Here is a 4,697-nt window from a genome sequence, read left to right on the forward strand (position 1 = left end):
GAAGTCATAGAATTTGACACCTACACAACCTGACATTTCCCACTGGGAGGGGGAGGCCCGGAGCGGGTGCTCATGCTCAGACTTTCGCTGAGCCCTTCAATAAATACTTAATGAGCATCCCGCTGGGTTTGTGGGTACAGATGAACTTGACGGCAGGGGTCCCTGATCCCTCACGGAGCTACAGCCCGGTGGCCAGCCAAAATAGGATCACGCCTTTTCACTGAGAGGGGCTCTGAAGATGGCGTAAGTGTGATTGAGGGTGTTTATCAGAGGCAATCAAGGAGGCCTTCACGTAGGAGGTGATGCATCAAAGCTGCAACGGGGAGGAAAAGTAGGTGCTGGCTCAAAGTGGGAGGAGGGAACAGCTATTGCAAACCCTGGGGGCAGCATTCACAAAAGAAGCCTGAGACCCGTAAGACACTCGGTGTTGTGAGGGGAACAGAGGTGCCCAGCAGCTCCAGGAGGAGGCAGACACGGAGGGGCTCCTCAGGGGGAGCCCCTTGGCCTTAGGGGGAGCTTCGGATGCTCTCCAGAGGCTACAGGAGCATTTTAAGCAGCAAAATGACCCTGTCGGAGCTGCATTTTTAAAAATTAAATTTACTGGGGTAACAGGGGTTACTAACACTACCTAAATTTCAGGTGTACGAATCTATAACACGACGTCTGTACTCTCCATCGCGAGCTCACCACCTCGTCTGGTTTCGTCCATCGCGCTACATCTGACCCCCTTTCACCCAGTCCTCCTCCTCCCCACAACCCCCGCCCCCTCTGGCAACCATAATTCTGTCGTCTGTTTCTATGAGGTTTTTGTTTGTTTTAAAGACCCTTCTGGTGGACGGCTAGTCAGCCGCAGAGGCAGAGCTGGGCCTCGAACTTGGGTCCGTTTCGCCGTCTGGTCCCCTTTCCCAGCAGCCTCGGAGCGTGTGCCCTGGCCTCACCATTTGCGCCCAGACCCCTTTACCCGCCTCCGCGTCAGGGCGAAGGACGGCGCAAGGTGCAGATCCGCTCGGTGGCCTGTGCCCTACCTGGCTCTTGTCTCTAGCTATGGGTCCTGGGGAAGTTAATCTGAGCCTTGTTTTCTCATCTGTAAAATGATACTACTAATAATAATGTCCACCTCAGATCATTATTATGAAAATTTTAAAAGAACGACGCATGAAATGTGTTTGCCCTCAAATCAATAATCAATAGGCATTCTTTTCATCAGAACGCCCTTCTCCGGGGTGAGTGTCGGGGGGGAGTCAAAGGTTCTGCTGAAGTTTTCTGTGCATATTTCCTCAAAGGCTGGCCATAGCCACCATTTTTGGTTTCCAGCGAGCGTTTTTTTATTCCTCCTGGAGGGAGGAGCGTGTGACCCAGACCTGATGACCATAGACCCCCTCCCATCCAGGGCTGGGTTACAGATCCAAAGGGGCTGGTTATAATCCTTGCCTGGGATCCATATGCAGATGGCCGAGAGGGAGAAGCTCCCTCTTCCCCACAGCCGAGGCTGCTGCCTCCACGTTCCCTGGAGGCCCACGGGCGGGAGAAATGAGAGACGCAGAGCTGAGGGTCAGATGAACAGCGAGGGAGCTTGCGGACAGCACTGAGTCTCCGCTCCTAGTCCCCGAGGCCGTGGGTGGCACAGCTCTCTCTTTTTTTTTCTTTCCAATTCTGGGAACTACCGCAAGAGCCCGCAAGTTTCTCAAGTCGCTAACTGCCGGTCCTGCCTGAGCCAAGTTGAGAGAAGGCTTGACACTTGGAGCCAAAAGAGTTCTGACGAATCATGTGTTTGTCAGAGCCACAGGCGATTCTGAATCATCGACCTAGAGCCCCCAAGTTCAAAGAGGCCTCAGAAGGTCATCCAGGATGGTGACTTAGAAAAACAAACAAACAAACAACCACACACACAGCACTTTGGTTTTCAGTAGCAAAATCTTCTTTTTGAATCTTTAGGGACCTGAATCTATAAAACATAAAAGAGTAAATGCTGTTGAAGCCGCCAGAGTGTGGGAGACCCTCAGCCCTGCCCTCCGCCTCCTGCTTCCACCCGCCCACCCTGCGTCCTTCTGAAAGCCGATCAGCTGGTCCAGCTTCCTACGCCCGGAATCACCTGAGCCGCATCTCTGACACCTGCTCAGCGAGCCTCAATTGCACACGCCCACCAGGGGCAGCTGACAAGCCCCGAGGCACCCACTTCCTTCTGCAGCTGGCTCTGATAGCAACGCAGTTCCTCCTCGGCCTCCTGGTGACGCTCACCCACCGGGCGGTCCGAGCCCTCTGGGGTGGAACAGAGCTCATTAAACACGCCTTTCCTGAGACAGCCCTTCCTGAAGACAGTCTTCATGTCCCACTTAGTGCTCGGCTTATGCAGCCTCAGTTCCTTCTGACTGTTTCTTCTGAGACCTCGTGTCCAGCTGGTGAGGTGCCTAAAATAGGCAGACTGCCGTACAAGGTGTGATTTAAGGAGGGACGTAAAGACAAAAGACTTAGGGAAAGCGTTTACTTAAAACGCACAGAGATTTTGGGTGGCCCTGTTACTTCCTACGCGTGGCGTCTCCCCTGTGCCGGGTGCTGTAGGCGCCTCTTCTTTCTCATTTCGTCCTCACAGCTCATCAGGGATTTAGGGATTATTTTTAGCCCCATTTGAAAATGAGGCCCAGAAGAGTTAACGTAGCTGGCTCGAGTTCAAGAGCTCATCAGTGGAAGGACTGGCATCTGAACCCAGAGCTCACGTGACTCCAAAGCTGGTTTCTATGAGAAGACATGGCTGTCTCTGCTACTGAGCATCTAGCCCCTGGAGAGGACAAAACTCGGCCCTCTGAGGGTAGGGAGCATCGAGGCAGATAATTTTTTGCAAAATTCACACCACAGTGGTTGGGACACGAGGCAGACACAGCTCCTTGGCAGGTAAACCTTGGAGAAAAGGCCTGTCGAACATCGCACAGCCATTGCATGTCACAGATGATTCAGTCTGTCATTTGAGTGAGCGTCCAGGAAGACACGGGTCTCTGGGGTTGGGACGACGAGGCGTGAGTGTCTATGTGACCAAATGCGGTGCAGTTCACCCCGCTTCCCTTTTCTCCCGCCTGTAGAGACTCTTTCAGTTCTTACCCGACCCGAACCCCGCTGCTGGGGGCCTCTGTGCTCGAGGGAGAGACTCTGAGGAGCAAAGAGCTGAAGGAACCAGTTTCGTCCCACCTCGGAGCCTGAGGTGTCACCAGAGAAGAAACTTGGTCTCTGTTCCCTGCTTTATAGCTTCAAGGTCATATCAAGGTTCCATGGCTGTGTCTGATGGATTCTTAAAACGTGCCAGGTGTGAACCACAACAGTAATAATAGCAATAACAGTCCCGATGCCTTTTATTGAGCAATTACTCAGCACAGGCACATGAGCCATCTCGACCACACAGCGGGCCTCGCAGGTGCTGCTGCTGTGGTCTCGTTTGAATAGGCCTGGTCCTGGAGGGCCGGGAGAACCGGGAACAGCCTGAAGCCTCGTGCCCAGGGCTATCCATTCGTAAGTGGCGTGTCTGATGGTCGAACTGTGAACTCCGGCAGTGTGACCTTTTTGATATGTTAAGTGAAAGAGGCAGATTTCAAAGCGGTACCACTCAGCAATGGAAAGGAACAAACTTGTTACCTGAAACGAGGAAGAATCTCCCAACAGTTACTCTGAGTGAGAGAAACTAGGTCACAGTGGGCATGCCGTGTGATGTCATTGACACGATCCATTCCACTGACAAAATTCTCGACAATCAGACCGAGAGAGCGACAGAAAGCAGACCAGTGGCTGCCAGGGTGGGGAGGGGCAGGACGGGACGGGGCCTTATGATGCACGAGTAACCTCGGAGGGTGACGGAATTCACTCTCTTGATGGTGGTGATACTTTCCAGGTATATAAGAATGTTAAAACTCATCAAACTGTACACTCCACACGCACGTAGTTTATTGTATGTCAATTATATGTCAATCAATCAAGGTTTAAAAACAATATTAGGCAAGATTCTGGTTTGTCTTTTTTATTTTATCTTTTTTAGGCGAGGCAACCCTCGGTTGACCTCCCAGATTGCAAGGACCTTGATCAGCTTACGATCCCTTATTTTCTTATTTTTTACACCTATAGCACCTGGTTTTCCTAGGTGGTCTCCCATCCAAGTACTAACCCGGCCCAACCCTGCTTAGCTTCTGAGATCAGACGGGATGGGGCGTGTTTCAGGCTGGCGTGGCCGTAGACTTGGTTTGTCTTTTAAATTAAAACATGGAAACAAATGCACATATCTGTGTATCAGATATATAGATGTTCTTCTATGTGCGTTAACACGACTCACCAGGACCTATGTGATCTGGTCCCTGACCCCCTCCCTGGCATCGTTTCTCACCTCTGGTCCCTTAACCCTCCATGTTGGGCCACCGAATGTCCTTGGCTTCCTCCATCGCGGCCTGCACTCCCTCACCTCCTGGCATTCTCACTGGCTCTTACTACCTCTGCCTGGGACATGGCTCGCCCTGCATCATCCCTCGGTTAACTCCTCCTGACCAAGATGGCACTTCACAATCCTAGTACGTAGTACCCACTAATACTAACGTATTATGAAGGAAAAGCAGCACACACGATTGATATGCTCCAATGTGCAGCCAGCATAATGTTAGGAATGATTATTAAGATAACAAGTCACATAGTAGTTTCAGAATATAATACTTAGGGTCATTCAGACC

At 51.6% G+C, this 4,697-nt stretch overlaps 1 pseudogene; it reads right to left on the minus strand.

Moving 5' to 3' along the window:
• Positions 1–4,095: 4,095 nt before the first annotated feature.
• On the minus strand, positions 4,096–4,215 carry LOC112477609 (annotated as a pseudogene).
• Between the last annotated feature and the right edge of the window lie 482 nt (positions 4,216–4,697).

This window comes from Pteropus alecto, unplaced genomic scaffold (assembly GCF_000325575.1).
Source record: "Pteropus alecto unplaced genomic scaffold, ASM32557v1 scaffold53, whole genome shotgun sequence".
Classification (NCBI taxonomy): Eukaryota; Metazoa; Chordata; class Mammalia; order Chiroptera; family Pteropodidae; genus Pteropus; species Pteropus alecto.